Here is a 22,846-nt window from a genome sequence, read left to right as displayed (position 1 = left end):
ATGTACGGTTTGGCTGTCATCGATGGAGATTTTATTAGGATGCTTCATCCAGGCTGATCAGCTTCAAAAGGAACTCATTCAGGTCTTCTTCTTTCTCCAACTTGTGAATGAATGGGAACCAGGGGACAGTTTTTGTGCCAAAGACTTGCTGTTGAAGTCATGCTGCAACATTCATCATCGGTTGCTCATCGCTGACCCAAAATAAGGACATTGTAGCCTCGATGTATGTGCCTCCTGCAGCAGTATCATAGACCACCTCATTAACATTCTTCTGGTTGCGTTTGTGGAATGCGATGCCTTCGCCAAATTATTTGATGAGAAGACCCTTCAAATAGTTCGATTTGACAACCGAGCCATGTCCAAAATTGGAAATGATGTATTTGTAATCAGTCAAGAGACCTTGAAGCATACGTAATTCATGATCTTTCAAGATGATCTAACGTGCATGATTGAAGAAAAGAGTCTGTGCCTCTCAGACGTTGAAGATGCTGCGTAAGCTTCCTCTGCAAATGGTTGATGATCACCGACATACTTGCGCCAGCACCGGCGATGACAACGAATCTCGATGCCAAAGGCTTTTTCTTTGGTAGGGGTATTATATGCCTGTTTTGGCTTATTGGTTAGGGTGGTGGGCTTGGAATCCTAATATTATATGCCTGGTGTTGGCTTAATGGATAGGGTGGTGGGCTTGGGATCCTAGCACCCTGAGTTCAAATCTCACTCGGCTGTTCAATTAATACCAGGTGAGGTTGACTAAATGAGGACCAGCTTGGTGGGATGATTGAGCCATTCAAGTATCCTGTGTTGGAGTGCTGACTTGTCCAGGATTGTACCATAGCCCAGGAGATTGCTTTGGCAGCACCAATGCTCTGTAGAGAGTATTGTCCCAATGGATTGTGTTGGGTATTATAAATTAACATATACAGCCTTTGTCTCATGGTATGATTTTCAAGAGAAACAGTATGTGACTTGAACCTATTCCAGGAATCTTGAGTTGATAAGAGGAGCAACTGATTGTCATGGCTGGGTTTCTTTTGATTTGAGCCTTTCATACACCACACACAACATGTCTTATGAATGGGACTGATACTGGAGCAGAGTCTTTTTGGGGCTCTGGATTCATCATGGGGACTATTTTCCACATCAGTATTTTCTACTTCCCGTTTGATGGCTTTGTCTCAGTGTCGCTCAACTAGAGAGAGTAAACGTTTGTGGGACAGTCTTGTGTAACATGAACTGTTCATGTAAAGCCCCTTTCGGGCCCTTCGCCCAATCAACAGAAATATATACCTGCCCCCAAAGTATCAAGACCCTGCCATTTCTTAGCCTATTCTTGCATTGAGCTCCATTTCTCATGTGTAACATTGTCTGTACTGTCATTTCTATTGCATGATTCACTACATTGTAAGAGGCAGTTCATTTAATTGCACACAATGGCCATTTTGATGGTCAGCGGCAGCGGTAATGACATCGTTGTATGATGATGAAGGCCAGGGGCTTGCTTGGCAATCTTGTTGGTTCAGGACTTGGTGTGAAATGTGATTCCAGATACTTATGGATGTCTACTCCCTGGCAATGTCAGGCATGACACTTGAAAAGAAAAAAAAGGAAATTTGTATAATTATATTTATAATGTACGATAGACAATTAAATTACAAATTATTTTCACTTGATGAAGTCGTTTTCATGGAATCAGTGCCCATTATGTTCCGACCTTATTTTATCGTGGTTTTTGAAGATCTTGAAAGGCGGTTATTTTGTATAAGGAGTCAAGGTGAGCTCAAAAGTGAAAAATCACTGCCCTATCCATTTCCATGTGTTGGAATTAATGGGAGAAGTAACCTCATTCGTGCATATTGCTCAGTTTTTTTTGGTATACATTGTTGAGGCTTGTATAAGAGCGAACACACAGAATGTATTGTTACGAATCTGGCAGCCATGAGCACACAACAGACAGGTCCCCGTAGCTCAGTTATTTCATTAAGTATATGTGTATAGTTAGAATCCATCCGCTGTGTCTAATGGGTGATTAAATGTTCGTGTGCTGCAGAGTTATTTTGATAGTCAGGGTTTTCTTTTACATCTTCGCTACAACAACAACAACACCACCTTTGCTCCATCCTGACACTATAACGCTCGCGGTGGGCGGAGTTGAATGAAGGACTTGGCGTCTCTCTCGACCAATCAGAGAGATGCGAGCGAGTTTGCCGTCGTTCGGCCAATGGGCGCCATCGCAGGACAATATTACTCATCTTCCTGTTTGAGGGGTGGTCTGCCATGACGCCCACCATGCCCCCTGGTCCAATCTGCGGAATTGGTGCCCCTTTTGGCCAATCACAGGGGCAATGAGCGGATTGCGTGCCAAAACCGTCCAGTAAGTGGGGTGGAGGGGGGGGTGGTTACGAGAGGGAGTCCCCTCCCCCCGGACGGGGAGTGAATAATTCTTCGGCGCGATCCGACTGGAAGCAGTTGGAGTGGGGGTTTGTCTGCCGGATCGTCCCGGATCACCTCGCCTTGCCTGCTGGCACTCGATGCCTTGTCCGCGCTCGCGTTGGTTGGCGTCCGTCCTTCATCCTCCATCCATGGTACTTGGAGTGGCATCGTTGTTGCGGGTTCGAGTCTCGCCAATCCAGAACGTAGAAGACCACACGAGGTGGACAGGTCCAAGATAGCTCTGGTCTCCAGCTCACCTTTCCTCGAGTTGGAGGCTTTCAATGAAGACCCGACAGGGTCCATATCTGAGTATCTGTGTGTGAGTGTGTGTGTGTCCGTGGGCCCCGTCTATAAGTAGAATTGTTAAGTGCTTTTGTTGTACATTATTTGCCTTGCTTAGTCATGATAACGCTGCTCTGTGTTCCCCTCCCGATTATTCTTCCCCTCGTCCCCCGATTGTTGTAAATAAATTCCCCTTTTGTTGAATGTACCAGCTCGTCCCTGTCCTTTCCACCATTGGTTTGCCGTGCTGGAAAGGGGAATTAGGAGGCTTCATTGTTGCCTTAATCGTGCAATCGGCCCGGCAGGAATCTGGTACTCTCCGCTCGGGGTACGACTCGGATCCGGCTCGGTAATGGCCCGGATCGCGCACATCCTGCCGAGGGTGAATTTCCCTGGTAGTTTGGACGACATGGGTATTTAGGTATTTTGAAATTGGCAATTGACCCTATCCCACGTGGTTGACCTATTGGCGATCTTCGGTCCGATAAGGGACCCGTGCCCTTTCGGATTTATCTGAAAGGTACGACCTAAATTCCGGGTGTTCGGTGAAGCTGACTCAACTGCTCCCCCTAGCGGTCCTGCTCGCCGCTGAGACCCGGCCCCACAACAGTATAACAAAGGGAGCAGGAGACAAGAGGGGCAGGAGAGGGAAGCACAATACAGTGGGGAATAGAGATAAAAGGAGAACTGTGAAAGGGAGAGGGATGGGGGCAGCGTACATGGGGTATACAAGATGGACACTACAGGGACATTCAGGAAAGAAAGCAGGGAATTTGAAGGAGGTGAGTTTGGGGTGGATTAATGGGGGTAGAAAAGATCATGGTTTTGGATGGGGGAAGATAAGAGATGGTGGTGAACAGCTGTTTTGAAGACCTGGAGGGAAGAATGGGATTGAAGAGCATGTGGAAGTTTTTTTTGTATACAATGTCGAGGCCCATATGAGAGCTAACACAGAACGTACAACAAGGCGAGCAGGAGATAAGAGGGGTTGGAGAGCGAAGAACAAAACAGTGGGGAATAGAGACATTAGGAGATCTGTGGAAGGGAGAGGAATGGGGTGGGGTACACAGGGTAAACAAGATGGTACTGCAGGAACTTTCAGGAAGGAAAGCAAGAAATTTGAAGGAGGTGGGTTTGGGGTGGATTAACAGGGGAAGAAAAGATCATGGTTTTAGATGGGAGAAGATAAGAGATGGTGGTGAACTTCTGTTTTGAAGATCTGGAGGGAAGAATGGGATTGAAGAGAATGTGGGAGTTTGTTCCAATGGTGGGAAAAAACTGGATTGAAAGAGTGAAGGTAAGCAGTGATTCGTGATTTTGGTAGTTTTACCAGAAGGGGGTTGCTGGCAGACCTTGAGCACCCTGGTAAAATATGGTGTGGGGAGGGGGCAAATAACAGACAGAGCTCGGGGGTTGGGGGGGGTGAGGCCATAGAGGAGACAGTGGAAGACAGAAAGACCACCGACCTGTGGGTGGTGAGAGAGTGAGACCCAAAGACAGCTTCATCGTGGGAGATACCAATGATCCTAAAAGCCTTGTTTTTCACAGTGTCAAGCTGAGCTTGGTGTGAGGCAGGAGCACCAGCCCAGATGGGAGAGCAGTCGTACTTCATGAGGCTGCAGATGAAAGCTTTGTATGTGGTAATGGGATAACTTTATAACTTAAAAAAATGATGTTACTTCGGAACCATGGTTGGTTCCTAAGTTATACAATTTATTATTTTTAAACATGGCCAACACTGGCCATCATGGATTTGGAGATGAAGATGACCCCCAAACCAAAAATTGACCATCCCATCAGATTTTGCACCCCAAAATTAGTGGAAAATGACACCTCATTCATGATTAGAGTGTATTTAGTCAGGTCAAAATACCACCTGACCCACAACAAATTGCAACAAAAGGTTTTTCAGTGGTTTTCATTCCTACTGGATATACTGATCAACAGAAAAAAGTCTACCAATATCTGACATCCGGAAATGGGTTAAAACAGTCATTTTCAAGATGGCCACCACCGGGCTTTGAAATAACTAAAACAGCTATAACTTCTTCAATAATTGTGATAAAAACATAATTGTTGGTTCTGGTCCATGGTTTTAATGGATCAGCAATCTACTGGTGTCAATAAAATTTAGATCTGATCAGTATTTAACATGAAATCCAAGATGGCGGCAAAATTCAAGAGTGCAAAAATCAATAAATTTTCCATCTGAACCAAAATCACTGAACACCTGGTGCCACTGAAACATTTATTTGTGAACATTACATAATGGCAGTTTAGGTTACAATTTCAGTCCTCATCACTGTCCTCCAGTTCCTCAGAGGCTTGATTTAGTGGATTGTCACAAAACGTCACTTGGCATGATCCACATGCAGACGTACGCGGAAGCCAATTCTTTCTGCAGCTGCAGCGGGGTGTGTCACAAGCTGTGGTGCAGTTGCAGTGTATCATCTTCAGAAGAGTGTCTGGTGCAGCATTCATGGCAGTCATGATAGGTACAAATCGATTGTTTTCAAGTCCCCAGCCCCAGTCCAGAGGATCGAGGTCATCCTCCATCTCCATCCAAACCATGACCTGGTAGTATACTTGGAGACAATGAAACTTGGTGGCAGATTCCGTTGGGGGAAGACGTTCAGGTGTAACGAAAGACTTGGCAGCAGCGACCTTCTTTGTGAATATCTTGTAACGCATGGCTGCCAGAGAACTTGTGCTCTCCCCACCAAATATAACGGCCATCGCTTGGCTGCTAAGTTTCTTTATTTCAGCGTGGCTGACGCCTCTCGAAGTGAATGTATCTGCACACAACTGGAGGCCTTGATCATCTTCCATGAGTTTCTGAAAGACTGATTTTTTCCCAAAGCCATACACACGAGATGTTGAATCACATCCTGTGAAGGCGTGCAGGAATAATAGTTGAGTGCACAACTTATTCACAAGAAGATGCTTCATCCGATTGATGTCATATACTTTCAGATTGCTTCTTGACTGATTGTCTGATGTGAAATATAGTGGTTTTCCATCTCGTCTACAGTAATGGAGCAAAAGCATCAACAATTCTGTGTTCTCTCCGATTAGTGTGGTGGAATGCAGAATTGTGCTGGTTACGGCTGTCTTGGCAATGTCCACATCAGCGTCCCCTTCTGCCTGAATAACTGTGCAGCCCACTTTCTTCAGCTGATCACCTATGAAGGTGATCATCTGTTGCTTGTTACTGCTGACAGAGAGGAATTCATCTCTCTTTCCGTAAAATTCAGCTTCTCCGGTAAAGTTCACAGTCCGATAGCTGTTTGCTTGTCCCTGTCTCTGCTGAGTGTTATCCTTTATTGAAGGGCCTGCACCATAGCCATCAAAGACAACAGTTGCTGTCCCATAGTGTTTTGTTGTGAAGTCCGCATATGCTCTGGCTATTTTGCCGTATGTATCTCCCTTCGTCCACTTGAGCTTGTGCAGCAAGGATCCACCATCAAGAACATACCTTTCAGTCTTAAGGTGTGCTGAAGGTGTGTTGTCAAGTACTCCTTCACATGCCAGTGCCTTGGTACAGTGGTCATTGACGGCTTGAGTGAGTTGAGGTTTGTCGGCCTTCCTCAAGATCTTGTTGTCCTCAAAGAGGGATGGAGGGTATGGACTGAGCTCAAAACTCATCACGTCCTCAAGTGACAAATCACCTATCTGGGATACCACCAGGAATCGCTGGAATAGCACACTGGAGTCGATAGTTCTGTGAGGAGCAACCTGGAGAGCATTAGATTTTCCCGGGGTCTTTGCTTTCTCTGTCCTCTTGATGGAGAAGGAAAACACAGGTTGTCCAATCAATCTCTCGATGATTTTGTTCCCCACAGCTTCATATTCATGCACGTTGATGTCTTCGCTTGCCACGATACCATTTATGATATTTCTCAATGTAGGATCAGAGGAGAAAAGTGAAAATGCATTCAGCTTTGAGCTTGTCTTCGAGAGGTTGAATGCATGTCTATCAATTCTGGCACCAGTTGCTTCTTTATGCTGTTTGCTTGTTGCGTATGTGAGATCATTGAAGTCCTGCATGGTGACGTTGACCTCAGATGTTATGGGGGCTGACATTGTCCACAATGCTAGGTGTTCCTCTGTCATCTTACTGCCATGAGTCAAGCCACCGGTGCTCTTTAGTGATCTCATGAGTGTTTGTTTGATAACTAGATCACAGCTGAGGCCTGCCCAAAACTTGTTTGTTTGCCGGATCACATGGAAGGCATTTTGAAACTTCTCATACACATCTGGGTGTTTGCTCTCCAGTTCACTCATTTCTTGTACGTAGAGATAAGCGGACTTCTGGTAGTTGTAGTGTCCAGCTGCTGCAAATATTGGCAAGGCATCAGCAACAGCTTGCAAGTGATCCCTCCAAGACCCAGTGTGATCTGCCTTGATCATTGCCCGAGCAGTATGGAGCATTTTCTGATAACCCAGCCACAGCTAACTCATTTTGTATTGTGCAGCAAGTTCAGATTTCTTTTTTTCAAGTTCATCAGTGATCTTCACAATTGCAGCTGATTATTCAAGACTTTCAAGAGAGATGTCACCCGTTAGTAAGGACGAATACATTTTCTCAAGCTCTTCAACTTGGAGCATGAACTCAGGATTTTCCTCCACTACAGAAGCCACAATAATTCGATGTAGACACTTGCTCACCAGTAGATGGCCTCGGAATGCCCTCTGAACAGATTTTCCGGACATCATATGAACTACAGCATTTTCACCATACACCAGTTCCAGGATGTTTTTGAGTCCTGTTCCCACCATCAACGTGCATATTGCTCCAAGCAGATTCATGAACGTGTGAAATGTACCCAGCCTAAGCACGATCCCCTTCAAATGGCTATTCTCTGGTGCAGCACTGATTATCTCGGCAGCTTTCCAGTACAGTTGTTGATCAAACGTGATCACAGGAGCGACATGGTGTCTGATGGCCATGTTGGATTTCACGTTAAATACTGATCAGATCTAAATTTTATTGACACCAGTGGATTGCTGATCCATTAAAACCATGGACCAGAACCAACAATTATGTTTTTATCACAATTTTTGAAGAAGTTATAGCTGTTTTAACTATTTCAAAGCCCGGTGGCGGCCATCTTAAAAATAACTGTTTTAGCCCATTTCCGGATGTCAGATTTTGGTAGACTTATTTTTCTATTGATCAGTATATCCAGTAGGAATGAAAACCACTGAGAAACCTTTTTTTGCAATTTGTTTTGGTTTTGGTGGTTGTTTGTCATAAATTGACCCAACTAATTTAGTTCAAAAGATATCACCGCCTCATGGCCAAAATAACCACCACCACCCATTTTTGAACTCATGCTGCAGCAGCGTTACCCCCCCTCCCCCCCATATTTCAGAGGTACATAGGAGCTAATAATTTCTAAATAGTCCAAGGTATGTAGAACAACAATTAAAAAAACAACAGGTAGGAACATAATGGTCATGGATTCCATGAAAATGACTCTACTCAGAGCCAAATGGCACACACTTACCTGCATCATTGTAAGTTTCACAAAATGTCATTCCAGACCATGTTTTTCAACCAAGTCAATTGTGACTATCAAGGTTTTGAGTTTGAGTACTTTTTATATTTAACAAAACAATTCAAGGAATCCAAGTAAACTCGAACTTCTCGGTTCAAGTCACATCCCTACTCAGCAGTAGAAAATATTGAATAGAAATTTCCTTTCCTCTTGTTGGTTGCAATCTCCATTTGTTGGTTTGAGAAGGTGGAGAACGGAATTCTCCTCGAAATAGAAGTAACCACCTCAATTTCATTAAAGTAGCACATTTCAAGGGCAAAGTTTTGAAGTTTTGTTGTTCTCATATCATTGTTGCTCTGTGATTCCCTGAGAAGGAAATTATACCTACGATTCCCAGTGAAACAAACTTAATATTCCAACCCCCCCTCCCCCAACCCCGATTCCTCATGAAACGTGCCTGCCCCTACCCCTTCTCCCTCTGTTCGTGAAACTTAGCAAAATTCCATGTGAAACATGCCCGTGCCCTGCGGTGACATGCGTGGGCCCTGTGATGATGTGTCTGCACTGTGCGCCGACGTGCTTGTGCCTTGCGACCAGGCTCCTATACTCATCCTATGACAACGTTCCTGCATCCTGCCTGCATCCTGTCTGCTATTAGGTATCAGTGCCCTGCGACGATGTACCTGCACCCGCTGAGGGTGTGTGCCCATTTTCTCTTTGTGGATAACCTTTAAATAAGTAAACATTTCATCATTTACCCTCCTGAATTAATTTATGATTTTCTCTTATCAGTGCCGGATTTATGGTCGTGGAGACCCGAGGGCACACATGGGTGCTGAAGGCCCTTTCTGCCATGAACGATGAAGTAAAGCAGTGGTTATTCAACCCTTTTCATTGATGGCATGGGTTTACACATGCAAGCATGGAAGTGGCTGGAAAACGATGATGATGATGACGACGACGACGACGACGCCGACGACACCCAAAACTCTTATCTTATTTTGTGGCACCCCTAATCAATTTTCTCTCTGTATAGTTGCTGAAAGAATATTGCAGTTTCCACGAGTTAAATTAATACATAATTTCAGGAGCATTTTAGCCGGCTTTTATTACCAGCAATGGATTCCAGACACAAATGAAGATTGGCAAAAAGTGCAATGAGCCTATCAAAAATATATTGTATGACCATTACAATTTCCAACCTACATTTGATTTAATTTGAGTAATGGAACTGTAAGTTACGAAACGAGAAGCATTGCTTTATCCTGGTATCCTGGTATCGGATTCCACCAACCCAGAAAGTAAAAAAATCCCTCAAACAAGTGAATGCGGACTAGATGAGCAAAACAATTTCCAACTGGACTTGTCAAATATCCATTGAATGCCCAATTTTGTAGCAAGTTTGATAAACTGGTTAATAAGTTAAAATTCATAACAACAATCAAAAACTTACATGTAATGTTGCACGATCTGATAGTAATCGTGAATATATTTTAAATGCCGTGAACAAACTTTAGTGTCGAAATGTAGGCAGACAAAGAAATATAGGCAAATGTAGGCATGTCGGTATTCAATGTTGAAGAATCGCTTAAAAATTGTCTGATCTGGACCTGGATTCGAATCTTCATCAAAATTGAATCATTTCACTCCAGAAAAAAGAAATATTAACTCAACATGACCTTCAAAACAACTACTACACCTCTAAGAACAGGATCGCATTTGGAAAAATAAATCTTACCTCAACATCACCTTCACATCAAGAAGAAAAAGAGCAACCAGAGATTGCAGACCCTCACCAGGACTTGTTTTGTGTGGTGTGTTATGTGGTGTTTGTGCACTGGTGTGTTACGTAATTAATAAGAGAGATAATTAAAACTGCCACTTAATAATTGCTGGGGGTGATGACTGGATACCCCAAGATGTCCCACTTTGAAGCAATCCCACTTTGATGGGACACCTGACCTTGACCCATGACATGCTTTTTTATTTATTATTCATTTGAATTCAGAATGGGTTTAAAATAAATTCAATTCAAATGCAAGACCAAATAAGTACAGTCCTGCATTGGAGTAATCAGAAGGAACCGAACAAGCAAAAATAAAATATTACGTCATCAGAAGGTTCCTGGATAGGATTCACATTTCAGCTGCTACTCCTCTACCCTCAAACCCATCTAGGCACAATCAAGTGAGCCTTATTCAAAAAAAAATCAAAAGGAAAACAAAAACCCACATCAAAAAAATCAAATAATTCTGGCTGCCAGACCATGTGTCCGATCAAGTTGAAATTTAAAATATGTATTTCCCATCACTACTCGACCACACTTGTGAAGTTTCACATCGATTGATTAAGCAGTTCCAGAGAAAACATTATTTAATATTTTTCTTAAATCCAATAAGTAAGGCTGCCAAACCATGTGACATCAATTATTCCTTAACAACCTTGTACAGACATGTCTTGGGGGACATTTATGTGAGGCCAGCTGTTCAATTGTCCAGCTGTTCTGAAGAAGAATTTTTTTTAGATGTTTTAGGGTAAATCCAATATGGATGCCAAACCATATGACCTATGACATCATATATGGGAGCCTTTTGTTCCTCATGGATAGGTGGTCATATGTGTAAAGTTTCACCTCGATCTGTTCAGCCATTTCAGAGAAGAAGATTTTTGAAGGTTTAAAAACAACAACAACAACAACAACAACAATATGGCTGCAGAATCACATGAGCGATGACATCATTAAAAACAATTGTCCCCATTTCATTACTCGATGACACTCAAAATTTTTCATCTTGATTGGATGTGGCGTTCTACATATGCAATTATGACATCATAATGAGGGCACCTACAGTATGATGTCATAAAAAAATCGCACTCCTTCCCCATGAGGAGTACTTGCTTTGTGTCAAGTTTCAATATTTTCTTTGGTGCGGTTTCAGAGATGCAGAGATCCAAAGTATTTCCGTTTTTTCTAATATGTCTACCACACCACGTGACCTATGACGTCACAGTTACCATTAAAACATTACGCATCAGTAGTTGCACAAATGGTGAAAATTTCATCTCAATCCGACAAGCAGTTGGAGAAAAACTCGAAAGTGTTTTTTCACACGAAAAACACGAAAGAAAAACACCAAATGCAATACCCTCTCCTTCGTTAAGCGTAACTACACCTCGAAGAACAGGATCACATCCGGAAAAAGAAATATTACCTCAACATTACCTTCATAACACCAACAACAACAACAACAACACAATCGCTTTGGGGAAAGAAGTTGTTCGAGGCCTGAGGCCCAGACATGCTAAGACCTTGACCACTATCAGCTGCAATCTTTCGATATATATTTGATAATCCTTGTTTTACACTGAAGGGAAAACTGAAATGGAAGGCATAATGATTGTGAATACTGGATAACACTTCTGCAGATGGCTTGGGCCACATGGCTTTGCTTAATCTTGGATGAGCCCTTGGGTGGTGGAGGCCCTTGGGCACATGCTGGGTGGTAGAGGCCCTTGGGCACATGCTGGGTGGTGGAGGCCCAGGGGCACATGTTGGGTGGTGGAGGCCCTTGGGCACATGTTGGGTGGTGGAGGCCCTTGGGCACATGCTGGGTGGTGGAGGCCCAGGGGCACATGTTGGGTGGTGGAGGCCCTTGGGCACATGTTGGGTGGTGGAGGCCCTTGGGCACATGTTGGGTGGTGGAGGCCCAGGGGCACATGTTGGGTGGTGGAGGCCCTTGGGCACATGTTGGGTGGTGGAGGCCCTTGGGCACATGTTGGGTGGTGGAGGCCCTTGGGCACATGTTGGGTGGTGGAGGCCCAGGGGCACATGTTGGGTGGTGGAGGCCCTTGGGCACATGCTGGGTGGTGGAGGCCCAGGGACACATGTTGGGTGGTGGAGGCCCTTGGGCACATGTTAGATGGTGGAGGCCCAGGAGCATATGTTGGGTGGTGGAGGCCCAGGGGCATATGTTGGGTGGTGGAGGCCCTTGGGCACATGTTGGGTGGTGGAGGCCCAGGGGCACATGTTGGGTGCTGGAGACCCAGGGGCACATGTTGGGTGCTGGAGGCCCAGGGGAACATGTTGGGTGGTGGAGGCCCAGGGGCACATGTTGGGTGGTGGAGGCCATTGGGCACATGTTGGGTGGTGGAGGCCCAGGGGCACATATTGGGTGGTGGAGGCCCAGGGGCACATGTTGGGTGCTGGAGGCCCAGGGGCACATATTGGGTGGTGGAGGCCCAGGGGCACATGTTGGGTGGTGGAGGCCATTGGGCACATGTTGGGTGGTGGAGGCCCAGGGGCACATATTGGGTGGTGGAGGCCCAGGGGCACATTTTGGGTGGTGGAGGCCCAGGGGCACATGTTGGGTGGTGGAGGCCCAGGGGCACATGTTGGGTGGTGGAGGCCCAGGGGCACATGTCCTGGTTGCCCTTGAGTAAATCCGGCCCTGTCTCTTATTATGTAAATGGTGAGGCTTCAGATTCCGTGTGATTGGTGGTGTTAGGATCACATTGTTTAGCACCTGATTGTCTGAGTGAGAGGGTTTGTGCAGAATTTAGTTCACAAAAATACAGTGATGTTTAATCCCTTTACAAAAAGTTGTTACCATAACAGAAAACTAAAACCATCACAATCCATGAATCAAAGGATTTGAGTAAGGGGCAGAAGAGTGTACTCAGACAAATCGTTTTTTTACAGCTCGTACACTCCACAAACGATATTAAAATTCAGTGGGCCGTTGGGTGACAATGCTTGCATATTTACATGCCTAATAAATAGACGTTCCAAGATCTATTTTCTGAAAGGAAATGGAGAATTTCTAATGACAAACTTGCATTGTCTTGACAAAATAAATACAACTTAGTTTTGGACGACATAACTATGTTAGAATAAGGAGAGCCGTAACCCCTACTCCCCACCCCCTTTCCTAACCCTGTATCGCCCACTCAGTTCATTTTTTTTTTGGAATACAACATAAAGGCCGATGTAAGATCAAGGTGCATTGTACTGACAGTGTGGCAGGCAACAATTGGATACAAGCAAAGGAATGAATGAACAGAAAAATAAAGAGAGAGAAAGAAGGAGAGGGAAACACAGTAACCTGCGAGGGTTGATGGGGGAAGGAGTTCAGGGTATGAATATCTAAAAGATTCTGACAATCTGCACCACAAAGGGCTCCTTGGCCAATGGTGTAGTAGAAAATTTTAATTGGGAATGTTCAGTTCTGTATACAGAACAAAAAGACCAAGGAGGTGTGTGTGTGTGTGTGTGTGTCTGTGTCTGTGTCTGTGTCTGTGTCTGTGTCTGTGTCTGTGTCTGTGTCTGTGTCTGTGTCTGTGTCTGTGTCTGTGTCTGTGTCTGTGTCTGTGTCTGTGTGTGTGTCTGTGTGTCTGTGTGTCTGTGTCTGTGTGTGTGTGTGTCTGTGTGTGTGTCTGTGTGTGTGTGTGTGTGTGTGTCTGTGTGTGTGTGTGTGTGTGTGTAAGATCCTGGCAGGCTCAACCACACAAGGAAAGCATGAGCAAGCCACCCATCTAAAGTGGAAGAGGAAATACACTTCTGGATGATGTGGATTCCGAGTCAATTATTTTATTTAACCGTCACATTCACACCCACTTGTCCCTCAACTTGGAAATACCATACCGGAAAGCCCCTGATAAACCAGATCTCAAGCATATTTGCATGTTCTAAGATGCAAGGCAAAATTATGCCGCTACAGATGACAAAAGAGGAGGGAAATACAAAAAATAATTGGACCAAGTTGAGATCATCAAAGAAGGCTCATTGGGCTGGCTAAGAAGAGGTCAGCTCAACTGGGATGGAGAACAAATAATAATAATTGCAACAAGATCAAGGACACTACACCAATTGATTAAAAAAAGATTGTGGGACTGAGCCAGATGGAAAAGTGTAGGTTCTGCAAGAGAGAAACAGAAAGTACTCATCACCTGCTTACGGAATGCAAAAAACTATCATCAGAACAACTTTACACACAATGGCACAACAAAGTATGCAAAGTGATTCATTGGAATATCTGTAAAAATTTCAACATCCCAGTTCCAGAAAACTCATAGAAACACGAACCAAAGGAAATCACTGAAAATAAGGATGTCATGCTCACGTACGACCCTGTGATCCTATCGAGCGTGAACACAGAAAACAAAACCTTGTGATGGAACATCGTTCTCAAGAACCAAAAGGAAAAGACAGCATTGCTGATTGAGATATCAGTACCCAGCGATTTTTGCTTAAATAATGCAGAAATCAAGAAAATGACCAAATACCAGGACCTCAAAAATGAGATCAAGAGATCTTGGAAACTGAAGAGCATCAAGATTGCACCACCAGCGATAATTAGAGCAATAGGAATAATAAAGAAGAACCTCATTAAGATTTTGAAAACTATCCCTGGGAATATCACCTCAAACGAACTACAATTGGAGGCAGTTTGGGGGTACTGTGATGATCTTGAAAAGAACCCTCAGAACAAAACTCGAGAACTATAAAGTTGAACAGCTTGGTCCATGAACTGTGATCCCTGACTGAAGTGAAGGTGGATACTTTGAGTCCTGCGAGGGCTTCGTTCCATCTCCTCAAACCCGCAAAAGGAGATATCAAACACACACACACACACACACACACACACACACACACACACACACACACACACACACACACACACACACACACACACACACACACACACACACACACACTTGTTTCATGGTACCCTCTACAGTAATGGGGTCTCATCTCAAAATGTAGCACACTGAGCGGTAAAGAAGATATTGTTAATTTCAAGCCTGACATTTCTCGAAAAAGCTAGTTCTCTTTCTCTGAGGCGTGAAGAGTGCTGTGGTGGTAATACCATGTTATGGTCTTTGGAGACCCTGAGAAGTCAAGTACCAAGACAAATCAAGGAACCCTGGTGTGGCATATGTTGTAGAATATTGTGCTGCTAATTTGACCCCATCGCTCGGCTCTGTTAGTCTCAGTGGGACATTGAGACCACGGAACTCTTTCTGGGGAGTTTAATTCGCCGGAAAGGTAAAGCAGATTCAGATGCTGGACCTTGCCTGAATTAAGTGCCTTAGACGGCATCCATGGTTGGTCACCAAACCCAGCTTCAAACAGAGTTATCTGCATTGCGCCAGCTTCAAGATCTTTCGCCAGATAGTGGATTTGAGAAGTCCCCTCGTGATCTCTACCAGAGGCAAATCCATAACAATATCGTAATGCAATGGAGAAATCTTTCCCAAGCATGCATGCTGAGGCATCTTACCCATCCTTACACTTACTCTAATACAATGCCATCTCTGTGACATAAACATACCACAGGTCTTTGAGTAAAACTACACAGTCACTCGCAGTGGCATTATGATTGGAAAAATAAATTACTCTGTGCACGTGTAGCGGAAAGTGGGGTTAACCATTGCTTCACTTTGTGTCTGTCTGTCCATCTGTCCACAAACATCAGTTTATGATCGAGGAACAACTTAACTTCAATTGACTTATTTTTCAACACGAATCGGAAAATGAATCGGAACAGGAACCTGTAGTTTTGTAATAATTTGGCTTTGAATTTGTCCCGATTGCGGATGCACATAAAGGAGTGGGATAATTTTTTGTCTGTCAGTCAAACAAAATTGAAAATCATTTCACACGGGAAACCCGTGTTTGTAAGGATGTCATAAAGGACACAAACAACAGGCATGAAGAACTAATGTTAAATAAGGTGGTGTAAAAGACTACACCAATGCAACAGGGATAAACTTCCAAAAAATGTTTTTTCTGCGACCTTAAAAATCTTGATTTTATTTCAATTGCTTTATATACTTGAACATTATACAACATTAGTCATCTTATTAACACTTTCAAAAACCTTCTGTTTTTCAAACCTTCAAACTTCAAAACTTCAAAAACTTCAAAAAAAAAAAAAGCAGTACATGGACAAACTATAACGACATTTTACGTCATCAGACCCCGCCCATGTCAAATTTTCTTAAAGGAAGTTGTGATAAGTCATGAGGTTATTGACAAATGATGAACCTACCAGACTCGATTGCATAATAGAGTGTCAGATCCGATTCTGGGAAGTCAGCGGTTTGAACCCAGGCTGATTTATATCAAAAACTTTTAAAATGGTACCTGAGAGAGGACAGACAAACAACCATAGGTTGGCAATCATTGCAGAGACATGATGGGCCTAATGGCATTCTCCTCCTGTGTTGACATTCCTTATAAGGGAATTCATATTATACAACTTTCTATATTAACAAAGCGTGAAGTGTAACTGTAACTGATCATATGGTCATGCAACACATTTGGTCTTTCAATTTGAACATCTCTTGACAATAACCACTTGTTAATTTGTCATTCGGTATTTGCCTTAAATAATTATTTTGCTACGATTTACTTACTTTTTCCCAACTCCCAACAACCACCGACTTCTACAATCAATAAAGTGTGAACAATGGTTATTTTTTGACAGACATTCATTTAATATTGTTTATTACTACAAGATTGATATGAGATCTCAAAAGTTGCATAATAAACCTCGAGCTGTCTTCTCTTTGTTCTATTACTGGCCTGACCATAAAATCCCAGTCTGGCTTCACCAGATTTTGAAAGGAACATTAAACTACCTGTCCAATCTGCTCGCATTCACCGTTGGCCGATAACGATCCCACAGCAGCTTTTGAAAAACAAACGTCGATCATTCTACACCAATGTCATGGCCAAATCCAAATTATTATGCTAATTGGCAGGTTGTACTGCATTAACAATAACCGTGTCACAGACTCAACAGTCAGGTGTTGCATATGCATGATGATGGTTGCACATACAAATGTCAAAAAAATTTCCTCTCGAGAAGAGTTTAACAATGAAGTAGTTCACAAACACGAGAGAGTATATTGAAATACCGTATATTGAAAGCAGTGTTGTGAAGAACAAGTATGAGTATACAGTACAGCAAATGAGAGAAACGAATGAGCATGCATACTGAAGGTGGATGCAATTGTCTTCTGGCAAAGTCCAACCTTGATTCTTTCTCCGTTATAGTAAAACATGAGATGCTGTCCATTTTATGGTTAAATCACATCAACAACAGGTGGAGTCAAAATATACGGGAAAGGTCAATCGCTTGACTCTCGCTGTCAGACAAAGACACGAGACCAGAACTCAAGTTATAAATCAGTGCTAAATATGTGACAACAACAACAATGGTTATCCAAATAAAGTTTGCCTGATTTGTGTTCCCATTGGAACCCATACCTCATGATGCTGCAATCCCAGGTTCAAATTCCATGCACTAATTACCAAGTTGATTTCTCCATTGTCTACTAATGCTTTGAATTCATGTCAAAAAATATGCATGCAAGTTGAGGCTCCTGGATGAGCAAGAACACAGAATGGACCAGAATATTTGACAGAACAATAAAAGAAAGAGCAATCAGAGATTGCAGACACTCACCAGGACTTGTTTTGTGTAGTGTATTTTGTGCGGTGTTTGTGTACTGGTGTGTTATGGGGTTAGTAAGAGACATAATTAGAACTGCCACTTTATAACTGCTAGCAGTGATGACCGGGTACCGAGATGTCCCGCTTTGATGCAACTCAGCTTTGATCGGACATCTGACCCTGACCCATGACGTTTTAAATTATTATTCAACTCAATTCAGAATGATATTAAAATAAATTCAATTCAGATCAAATGGAAGACCAAGTAGGTACAGTCCTGCATTGGAGTAATCAGAAGGAACCCAAACAAGATAAAAGAAAAAAAATGAAGTCATCAGGAGGTACCTGGATAGGACTCACATTTCAGCTGCTACTCCTCCACCCTCAAACCCATCCAGGCACAGCCAAATGAGCCTTATTCAAAAAAATAAAAATAATAAAAACACAATCAATAGATTAAATAATTGTGGCTGCCAGACAATGTGTCCGATCAAGTTGATATTTAAAAGATGCATTCCCTATCACTACGAGATCATAATTTTGATGTGTCAACACTTCACGTTGATGAAGCAGCTCCAGAGAAAACATTATTTAATGTTTTCTTAAATCCAATATGGCTGCCAAACCATGTGACATCATTTATTCCTTAACAAGTATGCACATGCCTTGAGGAACATTTTTGTGAAGTTTCCCCTTGATCTGTCAGGCTGTTCTGGAGAAGAAGATTTTGAGATGTTTTAGGGTAAAGCCAATATGGCTGCCAAACCTTGTGACTGATGATGTGAAGTGTGTGAACCTTTTGTTCCTCATGGATAGGTAGTCATTTGTGTAAAGTTTTGCTTTGATCTGTTCACCAATTTCAGAGAAGAAGATTTTTGAAGGTTTTTTTTTTAACAATATGGCTGCCGAATCACGTGACCAATGATGTAAACAAAAAAAAATTATGGACCATTTTATCCCAAGATGACCCTCAAAAATGTTCATACTGATCAGATAAAGCATTCTACATAATATGCAAGTATAACGTCATAATGAAAGCACCGATGATGTCATAAAAAAAAAAATCAACTTCATTCCTCATGAGTACTTGCTATGTGTCAAGTTTCAATTATTTCCTTGGTGTGGTTTCAGAGATACAGATGTCCAACATTTTTCCATTTTTCCATTTTTCATATATGGCTGCCACAACACATGACCAATGATGTCATAATTATCATCGAAACATTCAACATGAGGAGTCACGCCATTGTTGAAAATTTTGTCTCAATCCAACAAGCAGTTACAGAGAAAAATACAAAAGTTCTGTGCGGACAAACAAACAGACAAACAAATAAACAAACAAACAAGCAGTCATAGACTGGTACTTACGAAATCGTCAACTTGACCTCTGACTTTGTCTAATAAAATCTGTCTCTAGAGAATGTAGCGACGCAAACCAGAAGTTTCTACGATGATTCTGTACCAAACCATCAAAAATCGAATGTTTTGGATGTTTGACCTCACTGTGACCTTGACCTTTGACCGATTTTGATCAAAATCTAATCAGCGCTAGTCATCACCCTCCTGAATCATGTGGTGTAATTTGACATTGGTAGCTTCTTCCGTTCTCGAGTTACCGCGGATTAACGTAACGTAAAGGTCACACTCGATGCCCCCCCCCCCAACTAGAAAGGACGCCGGGGCGAGCGTGATGACGTCAGCGCGCACACGCAAAACCTCGCCACGTGACGAGCCGTGACGCGGCGGGTGAAATATTTTTATATAATTTTAAAACGTCTCCAAAACATCTGATTTTTACCAGAATTTTGACAACCAAGTGTTAAGCATCCTAAGCAATCGCAAAAACCGAAGACAAAATTAAAATCGAAGTTAAAACGAACTCGTAACGTCGACCGAAGCAAAAATACTCCATTTCTCCACAGGAATTTACGGAATTATTTAATATTATTTTATATACACTGAAATTTTTAAAACAGCCGTAACTCAACGAATTGACACACAAATTCCGCCGAACTTACCTCGATCTTCCAAACTCATGCTCCGTCAACAATACCTGTGGTAACTTATCTCGAGTTATCATGTTTTGGATGTTTGACCTCACTGTGACCTTGACCTTTGACCGATTTTGACCAAAATCTAATCAGCTCTAGCCATCACCCTCCTGAATCACGTGGTGTAATTTGACATTGGTAGTTTCTTCTGTTCTCGAGTTATCGTGCCTACAAACAAACAAACACACAAACAGAGTCCGGAAGTGATCAATATACTTACAAAATCTTTAGATTTCGTAAGTAACAAATGGACCCAAATGCAATACCCTCTCCTTCGGTGAGGTTAAAATATATATATATATATATATATATATATATATATATATATATATATATATATATATATATATATATATATATATATATATATATATATATATATATATATATATATAGTGGGAAGGGGGTGAAACATGCTGACAGCAGTGTAGAGGGACACTTGGAGGAAGAATGGGCATGGGGAGGAATGACATCAAAATAAGGGAGATGAGGACACAGTTGGTGAACAAACTGGATACAAGCTCAAACGATGGAAGAAGAGCACAACATATTTACGAAAAAGAGCATGAGGGAGAGGGGGCGGAGGACAAACAACCTGGAAAGGAACTGGTGGGAATGAGGGATGGTTAATGCAGGAAGAAAAGATTATCATTATTAATGAGGGATGACCTGAGCTGGTGAAGGGAAGAATGGATGTCCCCGATGTCCTATTCCTGCACCTGATACATGTCCAAGCTCCTCGTCCAACATGAGACTTTGAGCAAAAAAAGAAAACACAACAGCAAAATGAGATTGGAAATTGAGATGCCATCAAAGGAAAAGGAGAGGAGAGCTGCACCATGGGATGAGGAGGAAAAAAAATTAAAGAAGGTGCATTTTTTTCAAACCTAGCATTTAAACAGCCTTCGTTAAAAAAACAAAAAAATTAAAATATAAAAACCTTGTCAAAACGTGTTGCTGACATTTTCATATGCTTAAAGTAGCATGTACAGTGCTTTCACAATAAATATACCAATGCCAAAGTGTTTTGTATTTGATAGGCCCAAGCTGTACCGCTGCTGCACTGGGCGGCCCTCACATCACAAAGACATGGAACTCCTGGGACGTTTTCCTCGGTGTGCCTGCTGTAGCAACAGCAGCACATGTACAATCGCTTTAAATATCATGAAGACCCTTTGCTGAACAAGGAAAAGGCAAAAATAATAAATTTAATGCAAAGCCTTCGGTACTTATCTCCTACAAACTTTATGACATATTGTTTGAAATTAAAATGCCGAGTAGCTTACTGAAATTGCCAAGCGCTATGCGAGGTGGCATGGGTATGGTCATTGTGCAAATGGTCAGTTTACCTCCTGGAATGCAGAAACTTTCCACCAAAACCACCTCAGTTTTGCTCAGGGGTGGCTTGGCCAGCGTATTTTACCAAGTAATATAAATTATCACATGTGAACGATAAACATATTTTCGAACACTGTCCGGTCAAATCACCTCGTTCTCCATTAATAGAGACAATTGGCGATTGAATGTTTTACCTTACAAAGAGTGAAAAGCAATCTTTGGTAAGATGGCTCAAGAGACCTCCTGCATTAGCCAAATAACTGCACATCAAGGCAAACACAGATAGGCAAGGCCAACGCTTGCGCCTTTTCAAATCCTCAGAGTTCCAGCAGCGCAGCTCAGAGCCCCAAGTCAATATCTCAAGTTCTCCACAGCAACTCTGTGTAAGGGAGTGCTAAGGGCAGTCGGCAGATCTGGGAGTTGAAGGTTCTTCTCTGACAGGCTCTATTAATGTGCCATTAATCACGCCATCGGCGATGATGAATGTGCTCTCGCGCCCCTAAACACAACGCAAACAGTGAAAAACGAGCTGAGCAGCTCAGAGAGAGAAGTCAATAAATCCATGAAGCCCTCTCGACCTCTGGCCGGTTTCACAGTGGCTAACCTGTGCCCACATGTGCTTAGTTTGGCTTGCTTGCACAACCACAACAATGGCCGTTGGCAATGTTGACTTGAATTATACAGCAACTTTCCATAAAGTCATGAAAATTATCTGGGCTCAGTATAGCTCTTAACAGATCATCCTTCTGGCATATCTAAAAATAATTTCCACTTACAAGGCAAACTTTTATCTCAAAATGTCACATTGCTGAATAACCAACCAGCTGTCCCCACTTTCCATTTTATATGCATCGAGTGCACCACCGGCTGTTCAATCGCACTCTTCCCTCCGGGACTTCAAAATTCAGGCGGTGCACCACCATCTCACGTCATCCTGACGCACAATATTTCCTACCCCCATTAACCATGCATTACTGAGCGCAACCTTCTTACTTACAGGTGTTTCTTCTTCTCCTCCATCCTCTTTCCCTGTTTGTTCTCGAACCTGCTTGGTCTGTCCAACTTGTGGCCGCACTGTCAGTTTGTTGCCATTTTGCCCTCTGTCGTTTTGCTCTTCCATGAGTTTTGATGTTGTGTAGGGGAAAAGAAATAGCGAATGACTTCAAAAGCAGGAAGGTGTGCACCACCACAAAGGCTTTAAAAACAAAAACACTAACTACCAAATCTACAGCAATGTATTTAACCTTACGGTACCAGTCCTCGAGATTTTTTTTTAACAAAGAACTATTGCCACCCTGATATTGTGTTAGAGATGAATGTTAAAAAGCTGTAGGTGTATTCATCACCAGTGACACCATCAATTAACTTTTCTACACTAACTTGGGGTTGTTAAAGAGCTTGTGCAAACATGAAGGCCAAACATATAACAACACTATTGACAAAATAATGTATGGATTATATAATTGGAGCAATGCGTACTGGTGTAAGAAAACAGCTGAATCTCGAGGCTATCTCAGCTATCTTGGATTGCAAGCAACGAAGACGTCCACAAATCCCCCCGCCCCCGCCACACTCCAAAAAAAGGAAAATATAAAGTGGGATAAATAAAAATGAGGTTTCATAGGGAGGGAGAAAGAAATAATTGATGTTTCCATTGTGATGTAACTGTTGAGAGTAAAGATTTGTATGAAATGACTCTTGGTCTGCCATAATGTGATCCGAGAATGGAGTTGGCAAGATAGCAAAGAAGGACGCACATTAACATTTGAGCTTTCTCATCT

General features: G+C 42.6%; 1 protein-coding gene across 4 annotated transcripts in view; it reads right to left on the bottom strand.

Annotated features, from left to right (window-relative positions):
• Positions 1 to 22,846, bottom strand: part of LOC147014234 (contactin-4-like) — a 588,183-nt gene that overhangs the window by 498,512 nt on the left and 66,825 nt on the right. Inside the window, exon 2 of one of the 4 annotated variants that reach the window (XM_085852004.1) lies at positions 16,268 to 16,362. The exons of 2 other annotated variants lie outside the window; for them this stretch is intronic. The gene's annotated coding sequence lies outside the window, so the exon portion shown is untranslated. Of the gene's footprint in view, positions 1 to 16,267; positions 16,363 to 22,062; positions 22,084 to 22,846 lie in introns of those variants that run through there. One more of the 4 variants, XM_085852005.1, reaches the window with a different exon arrangement.

The sequence above is a fragment of the Eptatretus burgeri genome, chromosome 13, assembly GCF_056783735.1.
Source record: "Eptatretus burgeri isolate ZD-2024b chromosome 13, Ebu_testis_v1, whole genome shotgun sequence".
NCBI classification, from domain to species: domain Eukaryota; kingdom Metazoa; phylum Chordata; class Myxini; order Myxiniformes; family Myxinidae; genus Eptatretus; species Eptatretus burgeri.
This window is presented reverse-complemented; position numbering and strand designations above follow the sequence as displayed.